The 21,575-nt window shown below is 35.3% G+C and overlaps 1 long non-coding RNA gene across 1 annotated transcript; it reads right to left on the reverse strand.

The window, feature by feature from the left end:
• Positions 1-1,346: 1,346 nt before the first annotated feature.
• LOC122231372 lies at positions 1,347-21,272 on the reverse strand. The gene is made up of 2 exons (XR_006208582.1): positions 21,177-21,272; positions 1,347-1,545 (listed from the first exon to the last, which is right to left on the reverse strand). It is a non-coding gene; the product is annotated as an uncharacterized LOC122231372 (long non-coding RNA).
• Positions 21,273-21,575: the final 303 nt, after the last annotated feature.

The following is a 21,575-nucleotide window of genomic DNA, read 5'->3' on the forward strand; positions in this document are numbered from 1 at the left end:
ATTTTGTTTTCCACAGCATTTAGAAAATGCTAAATTATGTTTAAGGAGACCATTTATTCTCTAATCCTCATGTTTTTACCAAAATGTGTTAGAGGGAATCTTTGAACAGAATTATCTACCCTCAATTGCTCTCTGTGTCTCTGTCTTTATTTCTCTCTCTCCCTCCCTTTTCCTGTCTGGTTCTCACTCCCTTCTCCCCCTATTCTCTGTTTTCTTGTGAGTCTAGCATCTATTGAACCAGGCTCATTGGGTGGGCTGCTGACCATGTCAAAAGGAAAATAGGCCATGCTGACTTGACGAAGCCACTTTCAGGTTCTAGCTATGTTTTAGAATTCAGTGTAAAGGTGAGCACTGTTATTCGGGAGTTACTGGACATCCACTAATGTGTCATTTTGATCTTCATCATATTCCTATGCCACTTTTCTAGTAATGAGAATCCAGAGAAGAGCAGGCATAATTATCTGACATATCAAATCTCAAATAGACTAGTTCAGTTAAACAGCTTTCTTGTTTCAGGACTCTTTAGATCCAGTGTTATAGTAATGTATGTTAAGAATATTTAAGTAAGGTGTAGATAATAACAGTGTTTTCCAAATCACCTTGGAGTTACTAGTAAGATATTTGAGAGCTAGCAATAGCTACCACCTACTAAGCATAAGTACCAGGAACTGTGGTAAATTTTTGCTCATGTCACCTCAATTTATTCTTAAAATGGTCCTGTAGGATAATCACTGTTATATAATCATTTTGGTCTGAGGGTTGGTCTGAGAAGCTAAGTAACTTGCCCAAAGTTACAAAACACATAAATTACCATAGTGGTAATTCACACACAGGCCTATGATTGAAAGATTCTTCTCTGAACCACTGCATTATAATATGGAATATATTTGAGGAGCTTTTGTTCATTAAGGTGCCTGTCTTCCTCTGGGTTATCTTTAGATTATAGGAAATTTTCATACAGATCTTAAAACTATAGAAAAGACTGAGAATAGAGCTGAATTCTTGCTTTAGGTTTCATATGCATCAGGGCATAAAAAAGCTTAAACATGAAAAACATAACTTCAGTCTGGGGGTGCTACAAAAGGGGATATCCATTCCTTCTCATCGTTATTGGTAGTACTAAATATTACCTACTCAACTCTACAGGCAAGAAAAAATACAGAGGCGAAGATTTTCCTATTTATTTCTCTGTTCCAGTCAAGATTCAGACATATTCATTAGGAAGATATAACTTAAGAGTGTTTTAAGAGATTCTTTATGGAAAAGATCAATGATAATTTGGAGTGAATAATGTATCCATGGAAACAGAATGAAACACAGCACTGTAATTCTGGACCCTGGCATTCTAGATCTGTTTCCATGATTGACTTTTATTTTGAAAATTACTTAATCTTTTCGCCTCTGTTCCCCTATTTGTGAAGTGAGTTGTAAGTCTCAACCTGGGATAGCAAATATCCCAGGTGTAGTAACATACTGTTCTCAGCTTTGGAGAAGAAAACCGTTGACTTTGTTCTACTGATTCAACAGTGGCAGCAGATAGTGTACCTGTCAAGACAAAGAAATATATAGCAGTGGGGTTACTCTTAGGATCTCAGAGAGATTCTTCAATGCATTGGAGATCAGAACCTGGAATAGCACACTACAAGCCATTAAAGAGGAAAGATTATCACACAGTAATTAAGACTAAATTGCCAGGTAGAAATACCTGCTCCCCTAAACTGCTTTGCAGTTAAGGAAACTATGTAACAAAATTTTGGTGAATGGGCACAAGATGAGGGCCTTAAGGAAAGTTTTGGCTTTTTTGATTCAGGTGCTTCCCTTTCCACCTTCTTTTTATGTTGAATATGGACATGATGTGTGGACTTTGACTGCTATGTTGCCTCCATGGGGCCACAAGCTTCTGGATAAAAGTGAAGGAAAGGCAGAGCGAGGCTGGCTTTGTCTTTGATGGTGTCACTGAGCCACCAAATCAGTTCACTTTCAACTGAATATGATTTGTAACAGCAATAAAACAAATATGTCATTATCTAGTTTCAGTCATTAGTCAGGTTTTCTGTTGCCCATAACCAGATTTCTAACTTGGAAGATAGCTGTTCATAGATCCCTCTCATTTCTGTACATCTCACGAGCAGAAACACTGACTGCTTTGTTTCAGACTACCTTTTCAAGGATGCTTGTATAGCAAATAGCCTTGGAAGACAAACATAGTATATTCTTCCAAAGCAAAGGGAGGTATCGTTTATATGATTAAAAAAAAAAAAAAGATGATGCTCCTTTGAAACAAAGGTCGTGTACTGTCTGTTATTAAAAATTCTGGTTTTGTAAGCTTGAAGTTTCTCTCTTGTGCTGGTGTCTTGGTCATGTTGGGCTGTTATAACAAAAATACCATAGACTGAGCTTAAATAATAGACCTTTATTTCTTAAAGTCCTAGAGCCTGAGAGCTCTAAGATCAGGGTGCTAGCATATTCAGTATTTGCTGAGGGTGCTCTTCCTGGTTTATAGATGGCTGCCTTTTTGCTTTATCCTTTCCCAGTCAGGGGCAGAGGGCGGGGAGACAGAGAGAGAGACAGAGACAGAGAGAGAGAGAGAGAGAGAGAGAGAGAGAGAGAGAGAATGTACTCTGGTCTCTTCCTCTTCTTACAAGGGCATCAATCTCGTAATTTGGGTTCAACTCTCACAACCTCATTTAAACCTAATTTCTTCCCAAAGTTCCCACCTCCAAATACCATCCCAATGGGGATTAGGATTTCAAACCTTAAATTTTGAAGGAACACAAACATCCAGCCCATAGCATCTGGTATTATTCACATTATTCTATAGGAATTGAGTTTAGGACAGCTGCTGAAAATGCTAATACCCTTGGCGCTCCTGCTTTGTTGAAGACCCAGCAATCTTGTTTCTTCTGCCTACATTCCCGGAAGTATGGACTTGAAGTGTGTTAGTTTGCAGGTAGGGTTAAGTCTCAGACTTTGAATATAAGGTTATCAACAAATTGATTTTAAATGGAGTAGTCAAAAGTAAGTATATATCTGAATTCCGTGGATAAGGGTTATTTATTATACTCCTTATATTTGATCTGAATTGCCAATTAAATGATGGCTATTATATAGTAAAGAAAACAAATTGTAGTTTGTTTCTTATTTGAAAAAACTAACCATGCAACACATCTATATATAATTTTAATTGGCTGTGTATTCAGGAATGCAGAATCGAATTCTAAAGTATAGGAGGAATTCACAGAAAAATTAAAAACTCTTTGAGTCAGTGAAAAGGAAGAGAGTGTTAATTTTGCAGAAAATTACATCTTTATTGTGGATGATCTTGGGATGCATCTAGAATGTAGTGAAAGAGATCAGAGAATAATATATATGGAAGACTGAATAGGTGCTGTAAAAAAATAAATAAGATGTTCCAGGATTGAACACAAAGAGAATTCAAATATGCTAATGTACTAATAATACTAATAAAAACTCTGCTGAAGTAGAAAAATACCTGAATTTGAATACTAAGATTACTTATGAAGTATAAGAAAAAAACAGAAGAGCAGGTGATTACTTATTGCCTGTGGAAATTGAGATTAAAAGGTAAAGAACAGATAATATGAAAATATAGAAGTACAAGTATGTTTTCTCATTGGAAAAACAAATTAGACTGTTCTTAGCTATCTATATCACGATATTGAATGTAGAATACCATGAGTAAAAATGATTAAAATAAGTACACATAATCACTGAAGTAAATTATTTTATATCAACATGATAAAATACCTTGTGATTATTCAACCAATAAAATACCAGCGTACAATAAAGACAGGGAAAACATCTGTGAATTAGTTTTAAAAAATTAACATTGCGGACTGTGTTTATTTCTGTGTTTTAGTCTGTACATTTTCTTGGGTCTCTCTTCTCATTTTTATTTTCCTGCAGCTGTGCCTAAAGTGTTGTTAGATAGTTGAGATTCTAATGTCAATAATCTTAGTTTTTATTTGTAGAAGTTTAACTTGCATTATTCATGTTATATCTTCAAGCTTTTTTGTTTCCTGATTTTATTTTGTGAATAAACTAATTCAGACACAAAAGGCTGTAGGTATTAACAGAATCGCCAGAACAGCGGTGAAGCAAAAAATATTTTAAATATTAATACTGTGCCTTTTAGTGGTAAAAGCCAAAAATGATATTTAATATTTTCCCATGGATTTCATTTTACTAAGAATTTTGAGGGTCCAGACAGATCAAAATTTTGACCAATAGCACATGAGTAATTAGTAGCAGAGATTAAATTAGCACTTTCTTCTTTTAATTTTCAGTTTTAGTTCTTTCATAACTTTAAAACTATACAGAGTATAGTATTTACTTAGATTCAGTGTACTTTGAGTACAGACAATAATGCAATATATGAAAGCAGAGTGTTTCAGTGATCTAAATTTGACCTACTTAAACCTAGCAGGCTAGCAAAAATAAACATTAATCAAACATCCATTAATAGTTTATTTATAGCATTTAAAAAAATTTAGAAGGCATATTTTTTTCAGAGTTTCCTAGTGATATCTAAATTCATAACTCTGTTAAGTGTTTAAATGTTTTCAGTGCTCAACCAGAAAAGCTTGAAGTTATTCAATTGATGTATTTTTAAAAAGCCATCGAAAATTTAATAATGGATTTTTCACATATATAACTCTATATCTAGTGCCTAGTCTAACAGATAGAAATATCCAATTAATATTGGATGAATAAGTTATTTCTAAAAAGACTTGGACAAAAACATAGGTTATTAGTCATTACTGGACATTAATTAGATGAACACATCAGTAGTACTATCTCATCTTTGCTTTTTACAATTGGAAGATGACATATTTTGACAAGGCCACAGAAATTAAATTAGTATTAAGTTGTTGATTAATTCTGTTTGAGAATGATTTTATGGCACTGCCATTGTGATAATATGATGGCAGTTCAGGCTCAGTTAGCAAAAGCATGTTCAATTAAGTGACATGTGTCATGTGCAAAGGATAAGAGGTCATATGTGAATCAAACATTTTACACATATTTGGGGGTATACCAAAGATTTTCCTACCCATTGATGCCTGGGCTTGTTCTCTTTCAGAGGCTCTTTCTAGCTTAAAATATAGTCCAAAAGCTATGGGGAAAGAACATAGACAGTTGGAGTACTTTATTTAGCTCATTGATTCTCAAAAATTTCTACCCTAAAGCATGATGAAAACAAAAGAGAATTAAAGAAGTGAAGATCAAATTTCAGTGTTGGCTACAGATTCCTCAGCTACTCAGAGAAATAACATCTGATTATTACATAAAATAAAACTTTTAATTATTCAAATGGGACTCATCCTTCTGTTTCACTATATCTTTAATATGTAAATTCTACAAAAATGAAATTGGAAATTTACCGTGAATGTTTCATATCTTAAAGCTGGTAGAGATCTGGAAAGTATCATTTAATCAGTGCCTCCTCCTATCTCCATTAGGGCAGAGATAATGCTATTTCTTAACCGCTATATTTCTCAGTGGCTAGCCCAGTGCTGTGTAAACGTTAGATGCTCAAGAAAGAACAAACAGAGCTGTTGTCTGCTCTCAGTCATCTGCAAGAACACACTGTGGTTGGAAGGGAAGAGAGGAGGATACCTGGGCTCCTCCTGTTTTCCCTCCCTCTTCTGAAAGGCTCAATTACTTGGTGGATTGAAAGCCAGCTCTTCAAAGGTGAACTAGAACAAAGTCTCCTTTTTGAAGTCTCTCTTTGTTTTTTTTTTAATTTTGAATATAGTTGACATATAGTGTTATGTTAGTTTCAGGTGTACAACATTTGATTCAACTTATCTATGCATTATGCTGTGCTTACCACAAGTATAGCTATCATCTGTCATCACACCTCCCTATTACAGTATCATTGGATGTGTTCCCTATTCTGTGCCTTTTATTCCCATGACCTACTCATTCCCTAAATGGAAGCCTGTATCTCCCTATCCCCTTCACCCATTTTGCCTGTCCCTCCAACTCTCCTCTCCTTGGGCAACCATCATTTCTCTGTATTCATAAGGCTGATTCTGCTCCTTGTTTATTTGTATGTTTTATCATTTTAGATTCCACATATGACTGAAATCATCTGCTATCTGTCTTTCTTAGTTTGACTTATTTGACTTTGTATAACACCCTCTAAATTCATCCATGTGCATCTGAGGTTGAATCAACAATCATTTCTGTATGTTCTCGTAACCATTTTCTTTCTCTGATGTCATGGCTGCTTTGTATTCGAGTTGGTTGTTTAAAAACTCCTACTTAAAGATTTTAAACGAAATGCAGGCAGTGATTAGGTCTTATTCATTATGTTAAATCTCAGGAAAATGAGAAAGTATTGGTTGTTAATTAATGAAGTTCACTGAGAGTACAATTAGAGTGACTTAAACTGGTCAGAGTTTGAGAACAGTTAGGAATGGAAAGTGGACACTCAGGTAGGGAGCTGTAGCTCCTGAACTCCTGTTCTCCCAAGAGACTTGTTACACAATTCCTTTGTTCAAACTGGAGTAGCAGAGGAGAGTCAACATGTTTCACATGTTTTCTCAAAAATATTTTTGCTTCAGGAAGGAAAATATGGGTTATTCCTATTATGATCCAATCAAAAATGAATTTTGCTTGAGTCTGAAGTATGTGGGAGTGATGCTTAGAACCATCAAAAACCTGATTCCAAATGCAAATTTAGAGATAGAGTCAATATTACAGCTTGGATGGATCCTGAAGATCATCCGTGTCAATTTAGTGATTTTCTAGGTGGAAAACTTAATATTCCGAAAGAGTAGAAAATCGTCTGGAAACAGAAATAAACAGCACTAATTCTACAAGGAACTGACATACGTCCATCTGAGAAGTTTTGAAACTTTAAGGACTTTATTAGATATGACAAGCAACTTCAAGTGTTCAGAGAGGAGAAATAATATTTCAAAAACTTAAAATTATTTATATATGCAGGTGCAAATACTCAGGAGATCAGGAAAAAAATGTCTTTATTTTTAAAACATCTCTAGAGTCTGAAAATGAGAATAGAAGCTTACCCCAGGCAAAGGGAAGAAATCTCACTACTAGAGAGCTAATAAGAAATTCAGAGGGCAATGACAATATACATTCTGATTTCCAAGGAACGTGAAAGGCTTCTCTAGCATTTGTGGACACTTATATTAAAAAATGTTATTCAGAGTTCCCTATACTTTTTTCTTTGCCTGGTTTCCCCTCTTTTCCCATTAATTTTCAGTAGCTATAAACATAAGTTAAAGCATACATTTCCAATCTCTACTACATAAATAAAGATTTTTATTCCATACAATTTAAATTATGGGGAAAACCACCACCTAAAGTTTTCTTTAGAAAATCTTTCTTTTTTTCCCGTTTTTTTTTTTTTTTTTTAGTGAATAAGTGATATGTAGCACTGTATAAATTTAAGGCATATAGCATGATGACTTGATTTCTATATATCATAAAATGATTACCAAAACAGGATCAGTTAGCATCCATTCTTCTCATATTGATAAAAGAAAAAAGAAAAAGAAAAACCTTCTCTCTGTGATGAGACCTTTTATATTCACTTTTTATTCCTGAGGTAAATGGACATATAACATGTAAGTTTAAGGTACACAATGTTATAATTGCACATCATGTACACAGTGATCACCATTAAAAGTGTACTTAATATCTATTACCATACAATTGACCTCTTCACTAATTTCTCCCACCCCTCAGATTGGTAACCACCAATCCATTCCCTGTATCTATGAGTTTGTTTTGTTCACTGTTTTGTTGAAATTGTTTTTTAGGTTCCATGTAGGAGTGAAATCACATAGTGCTTGTCTTTTTCCATCTGACTTACTTCACTTACCTTAATGATTTCAAGGTCTATCTATGTTGTTGCATATGACAAAATTTCATTATTTGTTTTTAAGTTCATTTATTTTGAGAGAGAAAAAGAGACAGCAAGCATGAGGAGAGGAGGGGCAGTGAGAAAGAGGGGAGAGAATCCCAGGCAGACTCCACGCTTTGAGCACAGAGCTGGATGCTATGTGGGGCTCAAACTCAGGAGATTGAGATCATGACATGAACAGAACTCAGGGGTCAGACACTTGCTGAGTCACCCAGGAGTTCCAAAAATTTCATTTTTTTTTTTATGGCTGAGTATTATTTGATTGTATGCAAGTGTGTGTATATACAAACATACATACATACTACATTTTTTTATCCCTTCATCCATTGTTTCCATTTCTAACCACTGTAAAGATTGCTGCAATGAACAAAGGGGTACACATATTTTTTTTGAATCAGTGTTTTTGTATTCTTCAGATAAATACCCAGGAATGGACTAGCTGGATCATAAGACAGTTCTACTTTTCATTTTGTTTTGAGGAACCTCCATACTCTTTCCACAGTAGCTACACCAATTTATATCACCACCAGCAGTGCACGAGGGATCCCTTTGCTCCATACCCTGTCCATACCTAACAGGTATGAGGTAACATCCTATTCTTGATTTCATTTTCATTTCCTTAATTAGCCATGTTTAACATCTTTTAATGTGATTTTTGGCCAACTGTATTTTTTTTAATGTCTATTTGTCTTACATTTTCCATTTATTACTATCCATTCATCCATTCAGATTTTCTGCCAGTTTTAAAATGACATTCATTTTTTGTTGTTGCTGTCTTTAATGAGTTTTTCCTATGTTTGATATTAGTCCCTTTTCAGATACCTGATTTGCAAAAGTCTTCCAATTCAGTAGAGTGCTTTTTTGTTTTGATAATTAAAACTTTTTTTTTTAATGTTTATTTTTTAGACAGAGAGAGACAGAGCATGAACTGGGAAGGGCCAGAGAGAGAGGGAGACACAGAATCCAAAGCAGACTCCAGGCTCTGAGCTGTCAGCACAGAGCCTGATGTGGGGCTCGAACCCACCAACCATGAGATCATGACCTGAGGCGAAGTCGGACGCTTAACTGACTGAATCACCCAGGCACCCCTGATAATTTTTTTAATGTGCAGAAACTTTTAAGTTTGATATAACCTCACTTATTTTTTGCTTTTGTTTCCCTTGCCTTTACAGTCAGATCCACAAAAATATCAGTAAGATCAGTGTCAAAAAGCTTCCCAGCTATGTTTTCTTCAAGGGATTTTAATGGTTTCAGGCTTCATATTCAAGTTGTTAATCCCTTATGAGTTCATTTTGGTGTATGGCATAGAGGAGTGGGCCAGGCTCATTTTTTGGCATGTGGCTGTCCAGTTTTTTCTGCATCAATTATTGAAGAGATTGTCCTTTTTCACTGGATGTTCTTGACTACTTTGTTGTATTAATTGTCCATACATGTGTGTTCTCAAATTTGTTCCATTAATCTGTGTGTCTATTTAAAAAAAATTGTTAGGGGTGGTGGTGGCTCTATCCCTTAAGTGTCCAACTCTTGATTTTGGCTCAGGTCATGATCTCTCTGTTCATGACTTCAAGCCCCTCATCAGGCTCTGTGTTGACAATGCGGAGCCTGCTTGGAATTCTCTCCCCGGCTCTCTCTCTGCCCCTCCCCTGCTCACTCTCCCTCTCTCAAAATAAATAAATGAACATAAAAAAAATTATTATTTTTTACAAGTATAGTTGACATACATGTTATATTACTTTCAGCTGTGTAACAATGATTCAGCAAGTCTATACATTGCTTAATGCTCATGAGCATTGGAGTTACTTTCTGACACTAAAATGTTACTGCAGTTGGACTATCTTCAAACGCTGTACTTTTCACTTTTATAACTAGAACTTTGTGTCTCTTAATCCCCTTTACCTTTCTAGCCCATCACCACCCTCCCACAGCCATGCCTTCTGATAACCACCTCTATATTTGTTATACTGTTTCTGATTTAGTTTTTTTAATAGAAGTTCAATCATATGGTATTTGTATTTCTGTGTCTGATTTACTTCACTTAGCATAATATCCTCTAGGTCCATCCATGTTGTTATAATGGCAAGATACTATTTTTTTTTATGGCTTAGTAACATTCCATTGCATATTTATATCGATCTTTATCCATTCATCTATAAATGTACACTTAGATTGCTTCCATATATTCGTTATTGTAATTAATGCTGCCATATAATAAGGGATCCATATATATCTCTTTAGTGTTTCCTTCTCTTGTGGGATGTAAATATCTACTAGTGGAATTACTGGATTGTATGTCTTTACTATTTTTAATTTTTTGAGGAAACTCCATATTGTTTCCACAGTGGTTGCACCAATTTTTATGGCCAATAAAGTTTTCCAAACTTTTATTGAATAGACTATCCTTCCCCATTGGGTATTCTTGCCTCGTTTATTATATATTAATTGACCATATAAACATGGGTTTACTTCTGGACTCTATCCTGTTCCATTGATCTATGTGTCTCTTTTTGTGCCAATAACATTTCGTTGTGATTATTATGCATTGTATTCTATCTTGAAATCTGGGATTATGATACCTCCAGCTTTGTTCTTTTTTTAGATAACTTTTTTTTTAAAGTTTATTTATTTATTTTTGAGAGAGAACATGAGGGAGACAGGGGCAGAAAGAAAGGGAGAGAGGGAATCCCAGGCAGGCTATGCACCATCTGTGCAGCCTGATGTAGGGCCCGAACTCACGAACCACGAGATCATGACCTGAGACGAAGTTGGGCACTTAACTGACTGAGCCACCCAGGCACCCCTGTTCTTTTTTCTAAAGATTGCTTTGGCTATTCAGGGTCATCTGTGGTTCCATACAAATTTTAGAATTATTTGTTCTAGCTCTGTGAAAAGTACTTTTGATATTTTGATAGGGATTGCATTGAATCTGTAGGTTGTTTTGGGTAGTATGGACATTTTAACAATATTCTTCCATGCTGTGAGTGTATCTTTCCACGTGTTTATATTACCTTCAGTTTCTTTCATCAATGTCTTACAGTTTTCAGAGTACAAATATTTCACCTCTTTGGTTAACTGTATGCCTAGGTATGTTCTTCTTGGTCAGTTGTAAATAGGATTGATTTTTAAAATATTCTTCTTGCTTTGCCATTAACATAAAGAAACAAAAGATATTTCCCTGTGTTATTCTTTTATCCTGCAGATGTACTGAGTTTATTCATTTTAATAGTTTTTGATGAAGTTTTTACAGCTTGCTTTATATAGTATCATGTCATCTCCTAACACTGACTGTTTTACTTTTTTCTTACCAATTTGGATGACTTCTATTACCTTTTCATCCAATTCATATGACTAGAACTCCCAGTGCCTATGTTTAGTGAAAGTGGCAAGAGTGGACATCCTTGTCTTGTTCCTGTTCTTAGAGAGAAAGCTTTCAATTTTTTTCTTACAGAGTGTGTTGTTAGCCGTGGGTTTGTCATACATGGCCTTTGTTAATATTGAAGTATATTCCCTCTAAATCCACTTTGTCAAGAGTTTTTATCAGAAATGAATGTTGAATTACATCATATGCTTTCTCTGCATCTTTTGTGATAATTATATGGTTTTTACTCCTCATTTGGTTAGTATGGTTTATTACAATGATTCCCTTGTGCATGTTGAACCATCCTTGCATACCTGAAATAAATTCCACTTGATGTGGGGAACTTATTAATATATTGTTGAATTCGGTTTGCTAATATTTTATTGAAGAATTTTGCATCTTTGAACATCAAAGATATTGGCCTGTAGTTTTCTTTGTTTTTTGTTTTTTGTTTTTTTGGTACTGTCTTTGGTTTTGGTATCAAGGCAATGCTGGCCTTGTAGAATCAATTTGAAAGTTTTCCTTCTATTTTTTAAAACAGTTTGAGAAGAGTAGGTATTCACTTTTCCTTAAATATATGGTAGAATTAATGTGTGAAGCCACCAAGTCTGGACTTTTGTTTGTGGGAGTGTTTTGATTCAATTTTGTTACCAGTAATTGTTGTGTTTAGATTTTTTTATTTCTTGCTGATTCAGTTTTTAAAGACTCTATTTTTCAAGTAATTTATCCACTCTTCTAAATTATCCAATTTGTTTGCTTATAATTTTTCATAATATCACAGTCCTTTGTATTTCTGTGGTATTAATAATTACTTTGTCTTTTTCATTTCTGATCTTGTTTTTTTGACCTCAGTTGGTCTTTTTCTTGGTACATATGGCCAAAGGTTTAACAGTTTTGATCTTTCCAAAGCTCTTGGTGTCATTGATATTTTCTATTGTCTTTTAAGCCTCTTTTTTATTTCTCCTCTGATTTTATTATTTTTTTCCTTCTATTATTTTCTTCCTTCCTGGGGTTATTTTTTTTCCTTCTTTTTCTAGATTCTTTCAGTGTTAAAATGCTTGAGATTTTTCTGTTTTTTTGAGGTAGACCTGTATGTATGTATTTCTTCTAGACCAGTTTTGATGTATTGCAAATATTTCTGTGTCATAGTTCTCTATACATTAGTCTCTAGGTTTTTAAAAATTTCTTCATTGGTATCTTGGATGACCTCTTAGTTATTCAGTAATATGTTGCTTAATCTCCACATTTTTGTGTTTGTTCCAGTTTTCTTCCTTTTATTGATTTCTAGTTTTATACCATTGTGGTTAGAGAAGATGCTTCATATGGTTTCATTCTTCTTGGATTTATTGATACCTGTGTGACCTAACATATGATCTATCCTGGAGACTGTTCAGTGTGCACTTAAGAAGAATGTACATAATGTTGCTATTAGATGGAATGTTTTTGTATACCTATTAAATCCATTATGAATTTTCTTTTTAGTTTATTTATTGATGTAAGTGGGGTGTTAAATTCCCCTACTATTTTTATATTTCTGTCAATTCATCCCTTCAGATATGTTAATGTTTACTTTATTCATTTGGCATTCCTATGGTGTGTGTGTGTGTGTGTGTGTGTGTTTTATATCTTCTGGTTGGATTGACCCTCTATCATTATGCCTTTCTTTGTCTATTATTGTAGTCTTTCTTTGAAAGCCAATCTTGTGTAACAGTATAGCTATACCAACTTTCTTTCTGTTTCCATTTGCATGGAATAGCTTTCTCTATCCCTTCACTTTTGGTCTCTGTGCATCCTTCCTTCTGGAGTGAGTCTTGTAGGCAGCATATAGATAGAATGGCTGAATGGCTTTAAAAAAATACCTATGTCTTTTGATTGAAGAGTCTTGTTTATTTACATTTAAAGCAATTATTGATAGGTTTTTACTTAGGCATTTTGTTAGTTGTTTCTAAGCTGTTGTTGTTGTTATTACTGTCCATTTCTTCTCTTTTTCTATTCCCTCATGGTTTGATGGCTTTCACTAATGATATGTTTGTATTCTTTTCTTGTTCTCCTTTGTGTATTTATTGTAAGTAAATTGTGGTTTTCCTGCATATAATTCCCATTGTTTTTCAAAGCCCATCATTTAGGAAGCTCATTTCATGTAGGATTGAAGGATTGTAGTACTTGATGTAGAGCACAAACACTTCACTTAGGGAAAAGTTCTGTATTTTTGAGATTCCTTTCACGTGTGGATTGCTGTGATTGGGGAAGATATTTTTGTGTAGGACTTTTTCTGCCTCCCCTACCCATCTTAAAGCTGTTATTTTTTCCTTTGTTGTGGAGATTCTGCTCACCTAGTTTTCTTGCCTTTTTAAGAGAAAATATTTCATATATATTTGCTCTGTGGGATGGAGTGAGGTCAATATGTTCCGCCTCTGCCATTTTGAACCCAACCAGGATTTAAACTTTTAATAACCTACCTATATATCATACAAAGTATAAGCTGTCTTCTTCACTTTTTACTGTATGCCCCTATTACTTACCTTATAACTGGAAGTTTGTATCTGTGATCACCTTCATCCATTGTACACCCTCTGCCTCTGGTAACAACATGTTTGATATATTTTCCTGTGAGTTTTATTTATCTTAAGATTCCACATATAAATGAAATCATGCATTATTTGTCTTTCTCCGGCTTATTTCACTATTTAATGCCTTCCAGGTCCAACTATATTGTCACAAATGGGAAGATTTCCTCAATCCTTGATGGCTGATATTCCATGTGTATGTACTTTATATACATGTATTTATATGGATTTCATTAGACACACACACACACACACACACTTATACATAATTGTGTATGTGTGTTTTTTGTTGTTGTTGTTTGTGGTTGTGTGTGTGTGTGTGTGTGTGTGTTAAGTCTTATATATTTTGGATACTAACCCCATATTGGATATATCATTTGTAAATATCTTCTCCAATTCAGTAGATTGTATTTTAGTTTTATTGATTGTTTGCTGTGCAGAGCTTTTGATTTTGATGTAGTCCCAATAGTTCATTTTTGCTTTTGTTTCCCTTGCCTCAGGACACATATCTAGAAAAATGTTGCTATGGCTGATGTCAGATAATTACTGCCTGTGTTCTCTTCGAGGATTTTCATAGTTTGAAGGCTCACATTAAGATCTTTAATCCACTTTGAGTCAGGAACAACCTGTGTCTCCATCTTGGTCAAATTTTGTGTTTTTGTTTTTTGACTTGAATGTAACACATGATTATTTTTTCCTTTTTGTATTCCGAATATTGTAGAAAAAGTTATCAACCCTATGCTTAAAAGGAAAGCCAGTTGTAAGCTTAATTTTAAATTGGTTGTGATTTCTGTAAACCCTGACTTTTTTTTTCTTCATGAAGGACCTTGTAAAACTGCTAAAGTTGCAGGAGTCTAGGACTTAGGATAAGCACCCGCCACAGACAAACCAGTATTGAACTTAAGTAATTTAACTTCACCCCCCTTCTACCCCACCCCAGTATAATAAGAACTCTGCTCTGAAATTACTTGCTTTACTATGGATTTTCACTTTTTGGAATACACTTGAAGGACTTGATTATTGGAGAAATCAGAATGATCTCAGTACAAGACTTCTTCACTTATATCATGCCCCTTAAGTTAGGTACCACTGTATTCTGACAGATTTGTACTGCTTTTTCAGGGAGTGAACATTCCAGCTTCCAGGTGTTTCTCAGCACATTCGCTCCCTTCCTTTAATTTCAGTATCTGTCATGGTGATATTGCACCACAGTGGATCTGCTTTTCCAGACTTTAGGCTGAAAGATAGTTCTGAGAATTTTCCCTAGTTGACAGTTAACTGTCATTTAAATGTTTTTCTAACCTAAATTATGCAAAGCTCAGATTATCTTCAGCCCTAAATATGGTTTATTACAGGTTTGTATTCCCTATTGGTACTCATTGCTCATGCCATAATTGCTTTTCTTGCTAGAGTTATAGATTTGAATTATGGTCATAATACCTAGTTATTTACGGAAATGAAGATAAAGTACGAGAGTATGATTATCTCAAAAGAGGATCCAATAATTAGGCTGTAGAAAAGCTAGGATTGTTTCTAGAGGAACTTTTGCCCAAATAAGAACTCAAAAGTTGGTATCTTTAAGGTTTTACTTATTCCTTTTATATTAAAAAGCAGCAACAGCAAAGCTCTGGGCACTAACTCTTCCTAGCTATTTGCTGTTTTAATCATTTACACAGCTCTAGTGTCTGGAGAGAACTCAGGATTGTACAGCTTTTGCTGAATTAGTTTGGATAATTTGCAATAAAACAAAAACCTCTGTTAAAATTAAATACTAAATGGAGACAGGACTTTAGAAAACCCTGAGCAGATAAAACCATTTAAGCTGCATAAGCAAAACTAAATGTAACTTATTTCATGAACGTAAGTGAAACTTACTTTTTATAAGTGCCTTTGACAATTGTAAAGAAACTTAGTTATTTTCCTAAAAATTGCATGAGATAATCACTTTAAACCAATCCCCTGCCATCTGGATATTTCCATTTTAAATAACCAATCATTGTAAAGGTTAACAACTTTTTCACTTTGATTTTATAAGTCATCCTGTAATTCTATGCCCCTGAGTCTCATATCCATTTTTATTTTATTTTTATTTTTTTAATGTTTATTTTTGAGAGAGAGACACACAGAGAACATGAGCAGAGGAGGGGCAGAGAGAAAGAGAGGGAGACACAGAATCTGAAGCAGGCTCCACGCTTGGAGCTGTCTGCACAGAGCCCGACACGGTGTTCGAACTCACGAATGGTGAGATCATGACCTGAGCCAAAGTCGGACGCTTAACAGACTGAGCCCTCCAGGTGCCCCCATTTTTAATTTTACAAGCTCCCATGTTTTGAACTGTGTTATATGCACAAAAATATCTTACTACTCTTTGTTGATTTGGTGGTTTTGATACTCCTAGATTTTTGACACCTTAAAATGAGGTAGCTTCCTAAGTAAAAGGGAAAGAAATTTTCCTTAAAAATTCATGCTGCTGAAATTTATATTGACTCCTTCCCTTCCTTCTCTTACAGTTGCCTTCCTGGTTTACCTCCTATAATACAATTCACAAAGTCATTGTATTAAAATCAACAATAATTTTATTATAGTTTAAATCAAATTCAGGGTAAAAGTTATATACAGTTAAGAGGTAAATGGGACAGTGTCATTGCTATTAGAACAAGAAGCATTTAGGAGCAGAGTCCAGATAACTGGTCAAAAGTCACACTTAAACATGTTTTCTTTGACGCACTTTCATTTGGCTAGTACTTTGCATTCTTTACAATCTGGCGTCACTCTCCTTTCTTACTATGTTTTCAGAGTTTCATAGCAAATCCAGATTCATACATTCATTCCAGAAATAAATAGCTTTTATTCTGTAAGCAAATAATGTTGACCTGTAGCCATGTGCCAAGCGCTCTTTGCAGGGCTGAGGATTTAAAGGTGAGCAAAACAGACCTGATCTGATCTGATTTGACCAAGAGCTGTAGTCTGGTCTGAACAATCAAATACTCTCATGAATAAGTAATTATTAATTGCGATACAGATTTAAAGAAAATAAAGGTGCTTTTTAGGCTATGGAGTGAGGATATGGCACATGAGCTGATACATGAAAGGTTTAATAATGAAAAGGTTGGAGGGGAGGAGGAAAATTGGGCAGATGAAACATTATACTCTCTTTCCAAAAGTAGGAGAGGGTATGGGTATTCAAGGAGTGGAAAGAAGGCAGAGTTGTTAGAAGTGGAAAGATGTAAAAGCAGAACATAATGAGGCTATAAATGGCAGGGAATAGCACGTTTGGGTTTTGGAAGGCCATATTAGGGACTTTCATCTCTAGACTCAGAGTATTTACTGTAGGAGTAATGGGAAGGTTTTGAAGAGGTACAAACAGGAAAATGTCAAATAAGAATTTCATTTGTTTAAAAAAGATGATTGCTGACACAGTGAGGAAAATGAACTGGAGAGGAGCAAAAGAGAAGAGAGAAACTAGTTACACATCTACTGCAAAAGTCGAGAGAGATGATGGCAGCATGGACCAGGATGGGGATGGCAGGGAAGACAGAGCAATGACAGAAATCAATGGTATTTGGGCATTGAAATTTCACAGATTTTACAACAGTTGAATACTTCTCAAATTTTATATATTTATGATGAAACAGGCACTATCAGAGGTGTAAATTAGTATCTCCACTTGGGAACATAATTAGTATTGTGTCTCATGAGTGTGAAAAATGCTTAACCCTTTTGCCTAGTAATTTCTTATCTGGGAAACCATTCAAAAGAAAAAACCCTGAAGTACCTAAGGCTTCTTTGGACAAAGATGTTTACTACTAAGGAACAAGTGCATTAGTAAAGGTAATTACCTGCGTATTCAAATACAGATGAAAGACTAATTTAATTCTGATATAGTTTTCTCCATCATGTCTAATTTTTAAATGTTTACAGTGAGTGTGTTTTACTTAATCAGAAAAGTTTTGTTTTATTTTTTTAGTTTATATCCAAATTAGCATATAGTGCGACAATGATTTCAGGAGTAGATTCCTTAGTGCCCCTTACCCATTTAGCCCATCACCCCTCCCCCAACCCCTCCAGTAACCCTCTGTTTGTTCTCCATATTTATGAGTCTTTTATGCTTTGTCCCCCTCCTTGTTTTTATACTATTTTTGTTTCCCTTCCCTTATGTTCATCTGTTTTGTCTCTTGAAGTCCTCATATGAATGAAGTTATATTTGTCTTTCTCTGACTAATTTACTTAGCATAATACCCTCCAGTTCCATCCACATAGTTGCAATTGGCAAGATTTCATTCTTTTTGATTGCTGAGTAATACTCCATTGTGTGTGTGTGTGTGTGTGTGTGTGTGTGTGTGTGTGTGTGTAGACACCACATCTTCTTTATCCATTCATCCATTGATGGACATTTGGGCTCTTTCCATACTTTGGCTATTGTTGATAGTGCTATAAACATGGGGGTGCACATGTCCAGAGTGGCTTCACCAGCTTGCATTCCCTTCAGAAAAATTAATTTTTAAGGGCCCAGTATCTCAGCGACTATCCATAGTATTATGTCTTATTTAAAACATCACACTTAAGTTTTAATAAATAATAATAAACAAACTTAAGTTTTAATGCTTTACCTTCCATCTGCAGTTTTCATGGATTTGGTTGGAGGGTAAAGGAAAGTGAAGGCCTAAGTAAAAAACCTTGCTGAGAATATTTCATAACCATAAAACTGTAAGCATCGATAAATGAGTATCTCCGTTTCATGGTCCAAGTGCAAGATCTAATATATTCAGTAAATGTATGTAGACTATTCATAAAGGTGTATGAGTACTTAATAGATTTATTAGTGACAATTTGGGTCTAATAACTAACCTCCAGTACCTCCGGGGTCAATAAGGGTGAGTAGAGCAACAGGAAGAAGGTGAGGGGCAAAATATTGCACAGAATATATTGCATCCCATGCAGATGGTATTGTCTCTTCTAGGCTTTTTTATACAGCACTAGGGAGAACCACAGAATGGAAGAGTGACAGAGCTAATAAAGTGGTAAGAACATAATCAGCAAAATCTGGTAGCTATGAGATAAAGTCAGGAGAAGTAGAAAAGATGGTCATAAAGTGAACTAAGCTGACAATCAGATTTTCTAGGCATGTATAACATACAGTTTTCCCCCTGCAGTACCCAGAGGAGAGAGAATTTTCTCTTCCTTTTTTTACAGCCTTAGGGCATCCTTGGTGTTGGGGGTGGTGGTGTTCACCTTTACCCTGTCTAGCTGTTAGGGACACTGAGGTCAACAACCAAGGAGTTCAAATGGGAAAAGTTCCGTTGTATTTATTTGTTTTTCTTTTATAGCCCTTCCCTCAATTTGCAATTATATAGTCATCTTGTTTATTGTCTGAATCTTCCACTTAAAAGTAAGATCCATGGGGTCAGATAAGTTTTTGGTTTACTGCTGTGTGCCCCCTAGCCCTCAGAGTGGTCCCATACTATTAATCAAGGGAATAAATGGAGTGGTAGTTAAGTGGGAAGGTAACAGAACATTAGCTATGGAATGTGGGGACGAAGTGGAAAGAGTCTGACCTTCAAAGCCATGCAACCATCATTTCTCACCTGCTTTCCTGCCAAAAGGTAGTGAAAAGGTCCATGCAAAACAAGGCCAGAATCCTCCAGCGATGTGAGGACCTGAGAACAATACTGCTCTCAGGATTAGCACATTGATAAGACAAAATTACAGAAGGCTAAACTGTTTAGAAGAAAAGAACACTTGGTAACAGTCTCAAAGGAGAGCGAAACAACCAGGAACCTGTTCTTGGTGGGATCAGGTAGAGTACAGTTTTAAGTAAAGAAAAAGTTCATCTGAGCACATCTATTCCACATAAGAATGGATTTTAGTAAAGCAGTCTTATAACCCCTAAGAAGAAATGTGTCTGTCAAAATTACCAAACTGAAAAATTCTAGAATTGAAGTTGTCTGAGAAGTTTGAATCCAAAATTACACCCTAATGATTAAACAGACTGTAACAACAACAGCTACAGAGATTTGTGCATGTAAAACTGCATGTAACACTGAAAAACAACACCTCTTACTTTAAGTGCACTTTTCCTTTTCTCTCATCATACCTGTATTAGAGGTCTCCAGAAAAACCAAATCAGTAAGATCAATAGATGTACCTATTTATTTCCAGTCAGAGAAGACCAGTGTTCCAGCTCAGACATGTGGGAAGACAGGGAACTCTCCTTTACTCTTCTTATTCTCTTCGGGCTTTCAACAGAGTACATGAAGCCCAACTACAATGGAAAAGGCAGTCATTTTTACTAAATCTGAGTCTACCAATTCAAATGCTAATCTCCTCGAAAACACATTCACAGATGTATCCCCAACAAGTTTAACGAAATACCTGGGCATCCTGTGGGCCAGTCAAGTTGACACATAAAACTAAGCATCACAGAGGAACATAAAGGCATGACTAAATCCACTGAAATCCTATCGTTTTTAAAACATCATTTTGTAGTTTTGGAATCAATAGTTGTATCCTTTATTACTGCAGCAGGATGCATTAAAATGTCTAGATGCCAGCACCACTAAGTGCAACAATCCAGCCAAATAACATTTTATAGCTGTGATATCCACAAAAGGTGGCATTTCAGGATTTAGCCAGCCTGCCAGAGAGGTTTAAATTTATAAAGACTTGCAAAAGATGACATTAAATGTTAAGATATTTAGCATGATAAACCACTAGTTTATAATATTCATAGTAGGGAAAATTATATTGTAATGTTTAATACACTAAAAATAGTGATTACCCTTACTGTAAAGTATCAAATTTTGTTTACAACTGGGATTTTATCACTCATTACATTCAAATATATAAGATCTCATTCAAAGCAGCACCTTTGGAGAAAACGTACCCTACTGAACCTAAGTGAGGGGGGTTAGTAAAACATAATAGAAAATATTTATAGGTATTTAATTATGGTCTCTCTTGTGTATCAGTTTTGAAACAAAATTTTTCTGTGTAATTTCCTTTATCACTTCTCTTGGTTCTAGTAACTTGTAGCCATTACTTAATAGAAAATTCAGGGCACCTGGGTGGCTCAGTCGGTTGGGCGGCCGACTTTGGCTCAGGTCATGATCTTGTGGTCTGTTGAGTTCAAGCCCCTCATCGGGCTCTGTGCTGACAGCTTGGAGCCTGGAGCCTGCTTCGAATTCTTGTCTCCCTGTCTCTCTGCCCCTTCCCCATTGGCACTCTGTCTCTCTCTGTCTTTCAAAGGTGAATAATTGTTAAAAAAAAAAAAAAAAAAGGAAAGAAAGAAAAGAAAAGAAAATTCACCCACAAAAGATGATTTACCCTTACTTACGATATCAAAATAGTTTCCATGGGATGAGAGTCTGAGAATTTGTCTCCAAATATACTCCTGATTTCCTGGTGGATGGACTTTCCTCTTTGCGCCAGTCCTGATTGTTTGCCACCTGTGTGGGTATTTAAGAGATTGGTAATAAACAAGTTCAACACTTGTAAACCAACAAGTACATAGTTGTTTTTTTTCTTCTTCTTCTTCTCCTCCTTCTCCTTGTCCTTGTCCTTCTTTTTATACTAGATATATTCCTTCAGACTACAGAGAAAGGATTTTGCTCTTTTGAGGGGAAAGGTAATCCTCTCTTTTCACTTTCCCACCTCTCTCAACCTGGGTAAGGATGCACGTGGTCCAGATTGGGACCGGAAGCGTTGTTGTGTAGGAAAAATAAAAATTCAGAGG

Source organism: Panthera tigris, chromosome A1 (assembly GCF_018350195.1).
Source record: "Panthera tigris isolate Pti1 chromosome A1, P.tigris_Pti1_mat1.1, whole genome shotgun sequence".
In the NCBI taxonomy this organism is placed as follows: domain Eukaryota; kingdom Metazoa; phylum Chordata; class Mammalia; order Carnivora; family Felidae; genus Panthera; species Panthera tigris.